Source organism: Pongo abelii, chromosome 2 (genome assembly GCF_028885655.2).
Source record: "Pongo abelii isolate AG06213 chromosome 2, NHGRI_mPonAbe1-v2.0_pri, whole genome shotgun sequence".
Taxonomy (NCBI): Eukaryota; Metazoa; Chordata; class Mammalia; order Primates; family Hominidae; genus Pongo; species Pongo abelii.
In genome coordinates, this window is record NC_085928.1 from 93,611,222 (window position 1) to 93,627,056 (window position 15,835).

The following is a 15,835-nucleotide window of genomic DNA, read 5'->3' on the forward strand; positions in this document are numbered from 1 at the left end:
TTTTTTTTCTTTCTTTTTTTTTTTTTTTTTTAGTGTTCTGTGTGCTGAAATGGGAAGTATGCAGAAAGAACTGCTGCTGCATACTGACATATCACGGTTGTCTCAAGGAAAAGCACTTGTGAGACTGGGTAGTGAAATGAACCAGCTACCTTTTATATGGAACACTATTTTTCTACATGAAAGAACCATTGAAAGACAAAATATAATTATGCAAACTCAAGTATTTAACATATTTTCTTTAAAATGCACAAAGTGAGTCTATCGCTTTAAGTAAACCATTGGCCAGTATTTGTTGATAGTGATAAAATTCAAGCTTCTAAGAAAAAATTCAAATTTTGGGAAACTTGGATGTGCCACCATGAGCTTGACAGCTTCCCAATACTTGAAGACTTTTTCTAACAAAAGGTCAATGATGATATTGCAAATGTAATTCTTTTTTATATCATGCAATGAAAGGTGTCAACATTTGGAAGATCTGCATAATCCAATGAACCACTATTTTTGTCCAGAGCAATGTGTGCTGTTACAAAATTTCCCATGGGGAAAGGATCCATTTAGAATGCCGTATAGACCATGGATTTTTCACATAACAGAGCACTAAAAATTTCTTGATGTGGTTTCGGGTTCTACACTGCAAGTAACTTTTAAAGAAACTACCATTTGTTAAGTTTTGATGCAGTATTAGAGAAAAACATCCAGTTATTTGAAAAGGCTATTAAAATATTCCTTCTAGATTTTCTTGGCACATTTCAACTGTTATAATATATCACAACACAATGCAGAAACAGATAGGAGAATCCACCTGTCTTCTATTAAGCTAAATATTAATGTGATGTTGAGACAATGCCACTCTTCTCACTATCTCTTTTTTTGGGAAAATATGTATGTTTACATGTAATGGGTTATTACTGTCATTTTAAAATAAATTCATAGTGTTTTGAAGGTTTTCTGTTTTAATTTCTAACATGGTAAATATCCATAGATACAACCAACATAACCAAACTCTTTGGGGCTTTCCACAATTTTTAGGAGTGGAAATGGATCCTGAGACCAAAATGTTTGAGAACTGCTGACCTAGAGAAACATTCTCTAAAGTACGTTCCATAGAATGCTCTGCCTTGCAGCTCTATAGAAACCCAATTGCCAGAAACAAAGGCAATATAAAGCAGGAATAATTTGTGGTTGAAGAAGTTTACGAATGTTACTAGCTACAGCCCCCCATGGAGATTCACAGTTGGTAATAGCACATTAAAAGTTCAACTTGAACTTTGTTCCAATATCACTCTTTCCCAAACTCCTTTGTCCACGAAAACATTTTCCCATGGAATAAGCTTTGGGAAATAGTTTTCCCTTGCCAACAATGAGTCTTAACATTTTAAATATATTGCAAAGTGATGGATTAAAAGTGGTATGTCATCATTAATTGGCTCCTAAAGTCTGGAATTTTAATTTTAGGGCCAATCATGTTTTCCTTTAGAACAGCCTCCAGCCAGTAACTTCTCTACTCAAGCCACCAGGGAGGTAAAAGGTTTGCCAATTACAGGATAGGGTTTCACTACATTTGCCTGTTTCAGTTCAATAAATCAGATTGTTTATCAGGTCTCAAAGACAGGCAAATTCATGCAAACCAGTGATGGTAAAAATATGTCATGGGTGTCACATATCAACGAACTTGGGAAGGGTTTTTCTGTAGGGGCTGAATACAACTAACTCAGCAGGCTGCTGGCATTACTTGAGATGAATGTGCTTTTAGTAGGAGCTGATTTCTTCTTTCCGTGTAATGGTTACTCAATCATACATGCTCTCTGGTTTGGTTTCTTCTGGCAAATTGCCCATTAGTAAGGCTGTGTAAATAAGCAGAGTCTGTTTTACCACCACAGATCTTTCTCCTAGTAAATGATGGTGAATTCTAGCTTAGGAATTGGTTTGCTGATACTAATTCCATAATTACTAGGATAAAATTATACTTGAATATAAGCCTTGCCAACCACTGTATTTTCACTTTGAATCTATACTAAGAAATAAACAGAATGTGAGTTAAATGTGTATTTATGAAGATGTTCACTGGAACATTATTTATAATACCCCAATTTGAAATCAACTAAAATGCTGACAAATGTGGAAATAATTGAAAACTATAGCATATTCACATAACGAAATGCCACACAGAGTTTTAAAACTCTGGCTTTTGAAGACTATTTAAAAATATGCGACAGTATACCCAAACTAATATCAGGAAGATAAAAACATCATGATATATTTTGTTGGACTGTTTTCCAGAAAGGACATTCCAATTTACATCCTCACCAGCATCTGTTTGGGAGTGCTTCTCTCTCTGCATTCTTGCCAACTGTGAGGGTTATTTTAAACAATATTTTCTAATCTGATAGGATAAAAATGATATGTCATTCTTATATTAAGGAGACATTCAAAAGGGAAGACAGAACAGTAATTGGCACTTTCAGAAGAGACTGCTGGACTCTAATTGCTACCTTGTAGGCGGAACTTTTGGCTGCATTGACTGTAGATGGGCTCCCTCTGATTACTGACATCTGACATCTCCTGGAAGAGAGTTCTAGAGCCTAGGGAAGTGATTTGGGCCTAGAAATTAAAAATAACCATGAAAATTCCACCTAGTTAAAGTTTTAGTCATTTATAATTTATCTGTGGATAGATTCAATAAATACTCTGTTAAGGTCATCTCTATCCATGTGTAAACCCCCCAAATAAACATTTAATAGACTTAGAGGCAGAGAGAGAATATATGCCTGTCAGTCTCGTGTGTCAGTGGCTTTGCCATTATAAAGCTATAGTAGATCATAGAATCATCTGTCAGGTGATTAAAATTGTCATCACGGTTTCCATTTTTCACATCCTTTACTTAAGAGCATGTATGCAGAAGGTTTGCAGAGTGCCTGTGGGCTTTTTGGAGCTACTAAAGGGACTCGTTGCCTATTCCATTCCCTGCCACTTACCGCAGAGGTGCCAGTCATGCCTACAGAAATCTTTTGTCATAGTCACACTGCAACTGGGTAGAACATTGAAGGAAATGTCAAAAATGTAGCCATGTGAAAAGAATCAGAAGGCAGTGTTGTCATTCAAAGAGTTTGCTTCCGGCTTGGGCTCCTGTCTGCATGGAGCAGGCTGGATGTCTAATTTCAGCAGTACAATTAATTCTTGGGCAAGATGAGAAAAGATGTAAGTGCCACAATTGTATAACTTGGAAGTTGCTTCACTAATTCATGTGCTTATTTTCTTTGCAATTTCATCTGAAAGCATCTTTTGATGGCTTTTTGATGTTGTTGAATTTTTAAAATCTTTTGAATGATGAAAATGGACAAAAACAGAATTCAGCAAAATGTAAATGAATCAGACCAAATGGGATGCAAGAATATATTGTGCAGATCTGGAATGGAAATAGAAATATTTGTTCTTCCTTTTTGAGGAGAATTATAAAACTTTCCATAGTGTGTCAGACATGGTGTTTCACCTTCTCTGTTCCCAGACGTTTAAAAGGTGACAAAATGCTGTTTTAAAATGTCAAGGTAATTATTGTTCATTCTGATAATAAATTAAGTGTTCATTCTAACACAAAGATTTGTCCTCTAACCCTGATATGATCTTTCAACACCACTGTGAATTTATTTTTTAAAATCATGATTCCACTTTTAATGTTTTTACTTTTGCACCTTTGTTTTCTTTTTTACTTAAAGTTCTGGGTTACACGTGCAGAACATGCAGGTTTGTTACATAGGTATACACATGCCATGGTGGTTTGCTGCACCCATCAACCTGTCATCTAGGTTTTAAGCCCCACATGCATTAGTCCTAATGCTATCCCTCCCCTTGCCCCCCAAACCCCTAACAGGCCCCAATGTGTGATGTTCCCCTCCCTGTGTCCATGTGTTCTCATTGTTCATTTCCCACTTATGAGTGAGAACATGCGCTGTCTGGTTTTCTGTTCCTGTGTTAGTTTCCTGAGAATGATGGCTTCCAGCTTCATCCACGTAGTGCCGTCTCTTATTATAATTATGATAATATCCTAGATGTAGATGTTAAAGAATATTCTGGACTGAGTCATGGAAAATAGCTATGGTCTGTTAAATAAAAGATGCCAGGACAATGGCCTATGTGTGGCTTGAAATACATTTTTGAGAAGGCTGTAACAAAAAAAATATAGTTCTAATATATTCTTATTCAAAGGAAGGATGATTTTCAACCTTTGTTATATGACAGAGAGGTCGCAGTATTAAGAGAGTCAGCTAGGACTTGCTGGGATGGTGTGTGGAGGACAGCTGGAGAGTTGGTGGGTATGAGACGCATGTGTAGCTTCTTAACTGAGCTGTAGAATGTTTAGACTCCATTCAGTAATTAAGTAGTGTTTTCAAGCTTTTGTGTATATGTGTATACACCATTTACACCTACAGGAGTATGTTCTTCAAAGCCTTGAACATATTTACTGGAAACTATGAATTTCAAAATAGTGTTTTTCTCAAAGGGATCTGGTAATGGCATAAAACCACCATACCCAAGTGATCCCTAGAGACCAACGTTGAATTTCAAACCCGAATTCAATAGAATTGCTTTTCCTTTTTTAGTTTTTTAAAAAAGTACATTAAATCCAAATTAGTGTCCTGTATTTCTATCATCTTTCTCTTTCTTGTCTTATTTTTGTGACTCCTTTTTGCAACTTGGGGTGACAAGCCTTCACTTCATTAGCTTTGCTTGCCTGACTCTGAAACAAGGTGAAGGTTCTTAGTTCCCTTTGGTCTCCATTTTCTTATCTGTAAAGAAGGTTATTGATGCCTTTAATGTTGCTTTCATCTCTGAAGTTCTATGTTTATGTCTCATTCCTCTTTTATCCTGCTTCCATTATGGATTTACTGTGAGGATAAAGTAAGAAAAGTCTCATGAAAGTAGTTTGAAAATTGTAATGCAGTGTAAAAATATAAAGTATGATTGTTGCTATCTTGTGTCATTCTCTGTGTCTTCTCTTATGTTTACAAGATTGCATTTTCCAGGTGTGTAGTACCTTAAACTTTTTTTTTTTTTTTAAATTCCACAGTGGACTTAACAGAGTATATGCTAAAGAAACACCCATGGGTTGGTTCATTCTTCAGCCAGGGATGTTTATTTATCTCTTGGACAGAGTGGCAGTCATGTGACGCTCACCAGTTGAATACTTTAGTTTTAGGCATTTCTTGATGCTAAAGAGCAGACTTATTAGCCTCTCAGATATCTCTGAGAAGTAAGAATATGTTAGTCTTCCAGAGAATCAAGTAGTTGATGTAAGTTTTAACAACATTATTTTTTAGGAAGCAGCTATTATGATTAATCAGAGGACTGACCAGTAAGGAAGGTATGACCCTGACAGAATTGGATCACTTTGTTCTTCCTTTGATTTGTGTTTAAAATCCAAATAGAATGGCATTCAACAAATTAAGATGCAGAAGCTAATTGCAAAAAAAGGTTCATTTTTCAAGTTGTTTTTCTGTCTCTTTCTGCCTGGAGCAAAGTCTTGCTCTATGTAACAATAACCCCTTGAAATGCCATTTAGATCAGAAGTGCTGATGCAGCACTAATGATTTTAGAGCAAATATGTTACTCTAATTTCCTCCATCTGCTATGAATAAAAGAATATGTTTATGAAGTCTGGGAGAGCTGTAGAGAAAATTGTTTTGTAGAAAAGTTGAAGATATTTTAAAATGTGTGCAGGTGTGGGGGAAAAATAATTCTTTTAAAAATTTTGTCAAGTATCTAAAAAAATAGAAGCTTTATTGTAGCTCAGTGGAAATGTCATAAACTTTTTTAGCATACTTTTGATAAGACTTTAGGGAAGTAGTAAATGACTTGAAGACAAACCATCTAGGTTTCATTGTGACACAGTCCTGATGATTAAAATAAAAACATTTGCTTTGGTTTGTTTAGAGATTCTAACTAGGGATGAGAACTGCTCTTATTCCCCTGGTGATTCTTTTTATTCTTGGAAGATTGTCTTCTTCTGATTCAATGCATATGTAGTCGTGTGGGAGGAAGATGGTATGTACCCTCCTAGCTTCCCTTGGTCAACTCTGCCAATCAATACTGGTACGGCTAGATTTAAAAAAAAAAAATTGTTATAGCCATTCACTTTCAAATCTAGGAAAATGATGATTCTTTAGAAAAGTATATATACATTCAGTATTATATTATTCCCATAGGCAAAATAAAAACATTTAATACCAATAATCATAGAAGAAAGTGGAAAATTATTAAAGATGTACCACTAGAAAAAAGGCACCAGGCCCAGATAGTTTTACCTGTAAATTAGATATTTAAAAACAGATACTTTAAAAGAGTAAAAGATACTTGTAACATATGAAAGCTTTAAAAAACTGATATTCCCTATGGTTCTTAAACAATTCAAGACTATAGAGAAAATAGAATGGGGCTCAATTGTGCAAATCTAGCAAAATGTTATATCAAAACTTGAGATAAATAATACTAATGAGATATTTTATGCTAATTTCATTTTCATATGTGGAAGTATATAATTAAAAAGTAGCAACTTGTATCTATCTGCTTATGAAAACATGATAAAAATGTTTAAATAGGCTTCATTTCAAAAATTACAAACTGGTTCTGAATTGGAAATTTATACCATTAATTAAAAGATTAAAATGATATGATTATACAACATATGCTTTGTTAATTTCCTAAAACCACCATAACAAATTACTGTTTGGAAATTTGGTAATGAGTGGCTTAAAATAACAGACATTTATTGTCTGTCAGTTTTGAAAGCTACAGGTTCAAAATCAAGGTACCAGTAGGGACATCCTGCCTTTGAAGGCTCTAAGGGGTGCCCCTCCCTTGCCTTTTTCTACCTTTTAGTAGATGCCAGCAGTCCTTGGCATTTCTTGGCATACAGACACATTACTCCAGTCTCTGTCTCCTTTATCACATGGTATTCTCTCTGCGTGTCTGACTATATCTCTGGTTTTGCTTCTTATGAGGGCAACAGTCATTGGGTAGGGGCCGCTCTAATCCCTTATGACCTCTAATTACTGTAATCTAACAAATTACATCTGCAAAGACCCAGTTTCAAAATAAAGTCACTTGAGATTCCACATGACTATAAATTATGGAGGACTCTATTCAACTCAGTATGCATGCTGATAAGAAATGTGATAAAATGTATTAGAAATTTCTAGCAATACTCTAAATAAAATGGGCATGGAAGGAAGTTAAACACAATAAGGAATATTTATAAAGACCTATAATCAAACATTGCATTAAACAGTAAAATATAAAAGTCATGCATATTAAATCAGGAAGAATACACAGGAATATTTGCTATTAGCACTGTTATTTAGCACTGTGTTATGGGTTCTGCTTGTTGTAATCAAACAAAAAAATTAAACAAAAAAAGGAAAAAATGATACTCTCTTCACTGTCATGTGATATTATTATATTCATAGAGAATTTATGACTGTTACACAGTTACTAAGAAAACATGTTATCTGGATGATCACAAAATAAATATATAAAAATCAAATTTTTTCTTTATACTTTCAATAACTAGTTATCTAGAAATAGAAAAAAATTATTTTGGAAACAAAAAATATAAAATCCGTAGTAACAATTTAACAAAAAAGCCTATATAGAAAAAAGAAAAATGTTATGGAGATAAAACTGCCTGTCAAAAGAGTCATACTCATATTCCCTACTAGTTTTTATTATTATAAAATGTCATTCATTCCTATAAAATAGATATGTTAATATAATTTATCAGAATGGCAACAGGTTTCATTTTTACTTTTTCTTCTAAACATTAAAATGTAATACAAAGTTACTGTTATTAAAATGGTATGTTGTTAGCCACAAGAACATTTTATAAATGAAACAGAAAAAAGAGAAACAGATCCAAATATATGAACTTAATATTCAGTAAAAGTGTCTTTTCAGCTGGATGCAGTGGCTCATGCCTGTAATCCCAGCATTTTGGGAGGCCAAGATGGGCAGAGTGCTTGAGCCCCAGGAGTTAGAGACCAGCCTGGGCAACATGGCGAAACCCCATCTGTATAAAATATACAAAAAATTAGCAAGGCATGGTGGCGAAACCACCTTGGCAAAAATTATAACTGAGAAAATTATGACAGTGAAAGAGCTCTGACCTTACTGATTCCATCTTGCTTCTAACCTCCAAGCTGTCCTTGTTTATTCCTGGGTGTAGGCTGAACTAACTTTTGGGAGGAACTCAGTTTATAGTTTAACTTTGAAACAAAGGTGAAAACAGCCCTTTCCCAAAACAAACCCCCTTCCTGTCTGGGGACTAGACTGCCTTTGCAGGACTAACAGACTAGCTACAAGATTAGAAATTATGGTTTAGGAGTCATGCAGCTGGAGGCTGCAAGATTCTAAACCTCCCAAATCGCTCCACAGGAAAACATCACTATTGTAAAACCTAAGATCAGTACTTGAGCTATTTTGTAGACCCTACACTCCATAGATCAGCTGGCACCACCTAGATGGATAAATTGGCTCATCTGGTCTTGTGGCCCCCACCCAGGAACTGACTCAGCATAAGAGGACAGCTTCGACTCTCTGTGATTTCATATCCCACCCAACCAATCAGCACTCCCCACTTTCCGACCCCCTATCCACCACATTATTCTTAAAAGTTTGGATCCCTGAGTTTTGGAGGAGACTGATTTGAGTAATAATAAAACTCCAGTCTCCCATACAGCCTGCTCTGTGTAAATTGAACTCTTTCTCTATTGCAGTTCCCTGGTCTTGATACATTGGCTCTGTCTAAGCAGTAGGCAAGGAGAACCCATTGGGCAATTACAGTGGCACATGCCTGTAGTCCCAGCTACTTGGGAGGCTGAGGTTGGAGGATCACCAGAGCCAGGGAAGTCGAGGCTGTAGTGAGCCGAGGTCACTCCCCTGCACTCCAGCCTGGGCAACAAAGGGAGATCCTGTCTTTTAAAAAAAAAAAAAAAAAAAAAAAAAGGGTCTTTTCAATTCAGTTGGGAAATGCATGTTTATGTATTAAAAGATGCTATGAAAATTGGCTTTTCATTAGTAAGTTGTAAATGTTAGACCACTATTTTTTACAATAAAAATCTAAAAATTCAGATGAATTAAATATATGAATGTACATTAAATAATATAAATTTTAGAAAAATAGGAATTCTTACACACTGATGACATACAGTTATACATCATATTTGAGAAAAATGGCTAGGGATATTAATTGGCAATTCACAGAGGGAAAATTTAAGTGACCAATAGACATGCAACTCTGTTTAACTTTACTAGTAGTTGTGGAAATACAAATTGAAATCACAATGAAATAAATACTTTTCCAGTCAAGCAGTTGACAAAATTGGAAAATATTGATAATATCCATGCTTGTTAAAGGTGCTTAGAAATGGAAGAATTTCATATATTGCTAAATCTGGATATATTTATCAAAATTAATGGTACACTTGCTCTTTGACTCTGCAACCTTAATTTTGGGAGTCAGTAATCTCTGATGTGAAGATGTATATTTAAAGATGTTGGCTGCATTTTTAGTAGTGGCAAAAAAAAAAAAGAAGACAAATAACATTAACATAAAAACAGCACATGAATAGTGAGATTGTTGAATATATTTATACTATAACCATACTATGAAATATTATGGAACTAATAATAATAGCTAAATACATCTATATGTGATGTCCAGCATGTCCATGATATGGCAGCATCTAATCATATGACTAATTGGAACGATATGAGACCGTTGGAATTAGAAAGCAAAGAATGACTATATCAAAACCTGTTTGTATATACTGGTATGATACTAGAAAAAGATGTAGAAGGATAAATAATTAATTGTTTCTATTTTTTGTTTTGTTTTTATTAGTTGCCATGGGAAAATGGAATTGGAAATAGTGCTGGGATAGAGTATTGACTTATTTTATATACCACATACATACATACCTGTGTATTTTTTTTTTTTTTTTTTTGAGACAGAGTCTTGCTCTGTTGCCCAGGCTGGAGTGCAGTGGCATGATCTTGGCTCATGGCAACCTCTGCCTCCCGGCTTCAAGCGATTCTCCTGCCTCAGCCTCCTGAGAAGCTGGGATTGCAGGCGTGCACCACCACGCCTGGCTACTTTTTTTGTATTTTTTCACGATGTTGACCAGGCTGGTCTTGAACTGCTTGACCTCAGGTGATCCACCTGCCTCGGCCTCCCAAAGTGTTGGGATTACAGGTGTGAACCACTGCACCTGGCGTATGTGTGTATTTTTGTTTAATTGGTTTAATAATGCTGAGTATTATTTTTAAAATTAAAATGATTATTATCTGTAGCATTTTTTCTCATTGTGAGTGAGTGTGTGTGTGTGTGTGTATTTATCTTAAATCCTAATGGTGTTGTACTTTAAGATAATGCTTTTGTCTTGTAGAAAAATGGGCCAAAATTCAAAATACTTTACAAGTTACCATTTGAAAAGTATCTGAATAATGACTCACAAAGGAAGAGTTATAAAATACCAGTAAAACTCTCAGCCCCATTAGTTATCAAAGCAATAATAATTAGAGTAATAATGACATTTTTGCTCACACTGACAAGTATCCAAAAAATTGATATTTCTCAGTATTATACAGTAGAGGGAAATCTACCCAGCTTTCTTAGTAAACTTTCTGGAAGGCAGATTGACAGTATTAACCAAAAGGCTCTAATAATGTTTATACTTTCTGGTCCAGCTATACTATTTCTGGAAAGTAATACTAAGGAAATAACTGCAAAGATGTGTGTATGGATGCTCATTTCAGTTTTGTTTATAATAGTGAAAAAAGCTGTAAATCTGTGTACTCATAAGTAGTTGGGTATTTAAATAAATTCACTTAAAAGTTGTATTTTACAACTATACACACACACACAGATACCCATAAAACATTTAAAACGTGTAATGAAAATTTTTGTATAATGATACAGATTTTTACTTATGGCATAGAAAGATGTTCATAAAACAGTTGATTAGTTTTGATTGTTATATAATATCATATAATTTTGTGATACGCTTATGTATTAAGATGAATGGGAGTATAAACACCAGACTGTTAAGAGTCAATTTCTCTGGGTGATGTGGTAATAGATTATTTTTTATATTTCTGTATTTTTTGAACTTTTTGAAATGTGCTTGATACACTTTTATCAAGAAAAATACATGAAAGTTTGTTCCAAATCCTAATTTTTAAAAAAGCACACAAAGGACCAAACTGGAAATGCTTTAAAAATTAAAAAGGGTAGGGGAGCAATAAAACAATGTAAAATATATATAGACTCAGTGAAGAAAGCACGGCTTATTACTATTAATAGTCTTAATAGTGAAAGTTGTTAGTTGATAATCTAGGCCTATTGAGAGACATGTTGGAAGGTTTGTTTTGAGCCCATTGTTAGCTTAAATATCTGACCTTTTCTATTTAGCTCCCGTGCCACATATAGTTTAACAAAGGATTCTTCACTAACACATTTACTTTATGCCATTTGTTTGGGGGTGAGGTTTGCAATTTTTCTCCAGGGAGTAAATTACTTCATGTAGCTTGTTCTCAAACACTTATCTCAGAAGCAGCACACCTTTCTGATAGAAGGCAAATGTCATGACTGAAGGTATAGGACAAAAGCCTGATTTATATTCCTGAAATGCCTCTTTTATGTTCTAGAAGCCAAATCTGCATTCTTTGGAGTGGCGTAGAATGTCAGTACAAATGCTCTATCTATGCTGAACCTGGAAAGGAAAAAAAAAGCCACACTCCACTTCTTTATTTAGAGTTTGCATTGAGAACAGCAAGCACTGTTTGAAAGGTCATCCCATTTCAAGTAGCAGATGGATAGGAAAAAAAGACTCTGGCTTTTACAAATAATTTAATTGAATTCTCCTTGCCATTTCTGCAGGCAAGTCAGGATATTTTTTAAAGCATTGATCCATAATTATCGTTCAGAGTGGTTAGCATGGTTAGACAGATGTGTAATTCTTTGTGTATATAAGGGAGCAATACAGCATCCATTTTACCTATTTGATTGTCTTTTCTTTTACTGTGTAAAGAAGTGCACATAAAAACGACACATCATTGCTTTAAGAAAAAGAAGCAAATTAATTTTTTTTCCAGATTTGTTTTTGACTTGAAACTCTCCTTTCTAAGGCATGCTGTATTTATAATGGTCAGCTTCTTTGCTTTCGTTTAAGTAAACTAGTTTGTGTCTAGATAGCCTATTTATGTTTACAGTCCCCTGGGCACAAGGGGTCACAGGAAGTCAGAAACCATGAAACACAAATGTATCATATTAATAGAATATCAAATGAAATGACTAAGACTTTTAAGAATGCATTTTATCTGTGGTTTATTTTCCTGTCTTTTAAAATATATATATTATTTGTAATCTAACCATGCTATTCTGATTGGTTTACAGTTGCCAGATAAAATTCAGGACGCCCAGTTAAATCTGAATTTCAGAGAAAAAGAATGAACACCTTTTTGAGTATAAGTGTGTTTCATGTAATAGATTGGAGAGTCATCTCAGAATGAAACATACTATTTAAATAAAATTGTGAAATATAATTTGTACAGGAAAAGTGCATATGACATGTATGAACAGTTTAATGAATAACTATAAATAAACACCTATCTCAAGGTTCACCCAAGTCAATACACTGTATTTCTAGCACCCCCAGCAGTCCTCTGAAAATTCCCTGATCTGAACCCTCTCTCTGATCATATTAGAGGTAGTCACTATCCTGTCCTTTGACGTATTCATTTTCTTTCATTAATTGATACCTTTATTACCAGCTTAGGCACTTGTAATCACTGTAAGTTTTGTATATTTTAAATTTTATATAAATTGAATTATACTGCATGTATTTGTAAAGGTGAAATATTAATAATTCAATCCAATTTGGGGGAAAATACTGGTGATAACTTTCCACCAAATTATACAATTGATAACTTGAGTATACTTGAGTTTTCCATGTAGGAAAGACTAAAGGGTAATCCTTTAAAAGAAATCTTAATGAGTTCACTCATGTTGCTAGTGCCACAAATATTTGCTTTTAAAAAAATACTCTTCCCCTCAAAATGTTTGTACTCCCACTCATCAATGATTTTCCAGAACTTGGGGCCAGTCCAGTGATACTTTCACTGGATTTCTATTGTGTTGATATCAGTGGAGTAAATCACAACTTCAACCTAAGGTTGTAATGTTTACCAGTAAATGGATAAAGAGCCTTTTGATTTATTATTCATGTAGATATCAATGCTCAGGATGACTAAGGAACATTCCCTTTTATGTCATAAATTTTATCTGTTGACATTTAAAAACTGTCTTCCAGAGCCCAGCCCTCTGATCCACAGACTCTCTTTCCTTTTGTGGATGGCACCATGTTCTGCTGTCCTCATTTCTTCTTTATCGCCTTAATGCTGAGAATGGCACATTTTTCCAAGTTGCTTTGAAGAGCAACCATCACAAGAGCAAAAGTAATAAAAAGCAATTTAAAAACAGATTTCTGGATGTTCTAGGAAATAGGCAATTTTGCATGGCAAGCACTTGAACCCAGGGGTGATTTATTATTCATTTGACTGTAGTGAATATTCATGGCTTTTGCATGTTAAATTAGAATTATTGAGACTTTTGTTTACCCTGAAGAAGTATGGGAAGTCGTGTCTTTAAAATTTGAATATACTGAAATTCACTTTTCAAGGTATGGAGAACTTTCTTTCTAGAAGGAACCTTAAAACTGATCTGGTTAAATCTGCTAGAGAATGTATATAAAAACATTCAATGTTTTGTAAGACCTGTACTGATATATTTTATATGAGGCTCATACATATAGAGCCATGGTTTGTTTCCTTCCTTCCTTCCTTTCTTCCTTCCTTCCTTCCTTCTTCTTTCCTTCTTTCCTTCCTTCCTTTCTTTCTTCTTTTAAAGCAGCATTACCCTTTACTCAAAGAAAATCTTGCTTGAAAGTTAAATATGTAAAAGAGCTAGAATTACTTTGTTTGCATACAGAGTGGGACTGGGCTGCACACTCTCCTTATCTCCATTCCTCCGTACAAAGCCCTTGGTTTTCCATAATCACAGTTTTAAAACCATTCATGTACAGCTGAATAATTTGTCAGACATGTATCAGATAGTAGTCTAAACACCCAACAAATATTAACTCATTTAATTCTCACAACAACCCTCATAATGGTTATTATTACTTCCATTTTGTAGGTGAGGGAAGTGAGGTACAAAGAAGTTAAATACGTTGCTCAAGATTACAGCTTGTCACTGGCAGAGCCTCTACAATCTTGTCCCAGTGTCCCTGTTCTTACCCAGAATGCTTTGCAGCCTCTCCCTAGCAGCAGCAGCAATTATGTTGAACTCTTGTTAGGGATTAGGCACTCTGCTACAAGCTTTACATGAATTATCACAGCTGATCCTCCCAAAGCAGCCAGTGAGGTAACAGTATTAGCCCCCAGTTTACAGATGTAGGAAATGAAGCATAAATAGTTTACATAACATTTCTGCAAGGGGAAGACCAGCATCTGAACACTCACAGTTTGACTTTGGAGCCCATTCTCTTAATCACTATTCCATAAGTTCCCATACAAATGAAAACATTTGTATATTTCTTTTTTTGTTGTTTTTTTTGAGACAGAGTCTCACTCTGTCACCCAGGCTAGAGTGCAGTGGCACAATCGCGGCTCACTGCAACCTCTGCCTCCAGGGTTTAAGTGATTCTCCTGCTTCAGCCTCCCAAGTAGCTGAGATTACAGGCACCTGCCACCACATCTGGCTAAATTTTTGTATTTTTAGTAGAGATGGGCTTTCGCCATGTTGGCCAGGCTGGTCTTGAACTCCTGACCTTAGGTGATTCACCTGTCTTGGCTTCCCATAGTGCTGGGATTACAAGAGTGAGACACAGAACCCGGCCTACCTTTGTATATTTCTAAAGTGTTTTAATGGTTTTCTTTTTTTTTTTATTATACTTTAAGTTCTAGGGTACATGTGCACAACGTGCAGGTTTATTACATATGTATACATGTGCCATGTTGGTGTGCTGCACCCATTAACCCGTCATTTACGTTAGGTGTATATCCTAATGCTATCCCTCCCCACTCCCCACACCCCACAACAGGCCCCGGTGTGTGCTGTTCCCCTTCTTGTGTCCAAGTGTTCTCATTGTTCAGTTCCCACCTATGAGTGAGAACATGCAGTGTTTGGTTTTTTGTCCTTGCAATAGTTTGCTGAGAATGATGGTTTCCAGCTTCATCCATGTCCCTACAAAGGACATGAGGTCATCCTTTTTTATGGCTGCATAGTATTCCATGGTGTATATGTGCCACATTTTCTTAATCCAGTCTATCACTGGTGGACATTTGGGTTGGTTCCAGGTCTTTGCTATTGTGAATAGTGCCGTAATAAACATACGTGTGCATGTGTCTTTAGAACAGCATGATTTATAATCCTTTGGGTATATACCCAGTAATGGGATGGCTGGGTCAAATGGTATTTCTAGTTCTAGATCCTTGAGGAATCGCCACACTGTCTTCCACAATGGTTGAAGTAGTTTACAGTCCCACCAATAGTGTAAAAGTGTTCCTATTTCTCCACATCCTCTCCAGCACCTGTTGTTTCCTGACTTTTTAATGATCGCCATTCTAACTGGTGTGAGATGGTATCTCATTGTGGTTTTAATTTGCATTTCTCTGATTGTTTTCTTTCTTTCTTTCTTTTTCTTTCTTTCTTTTTTTTTTTTAATGTTGCTTCACATTGGCTAGTAGTGCAAAGAGAGCATCGGGTTTTCTGAGGAGCCTAAAC

General features: G+C 35.3%; 1 protein-coding gene across 27 annotated transcripts in view; it reads left to right on the forward strand.

Annotated features, from left to right (window-relative positions):
- Positions 1 to 15,835, forward strand: part of FHIT (fragile histidine triad diadenosine triphosphatase) — a 1,506,756-nt gene that overhangs the window by 536,487 nt on the left and 954,434 nt on the right. For 5 of the 27 annotated variants that reach the window (XM_063722033.1, XM_054550607.2, XM_063722025.1 and 2 more), the window contains one exon: positions 2,281 to 2,352. The exons of the other annotated variants lie outside the window; for them this stretch is intronic. The gene's annotated coding sequence lies outside the window, so the exon portion shown is untranslated. The remainder of the gene's footprint in view (positions 1 to 2,280; positions 2,353 to 15,835) is intronic. 27 annotated transcript variants of the gene reach the window in all.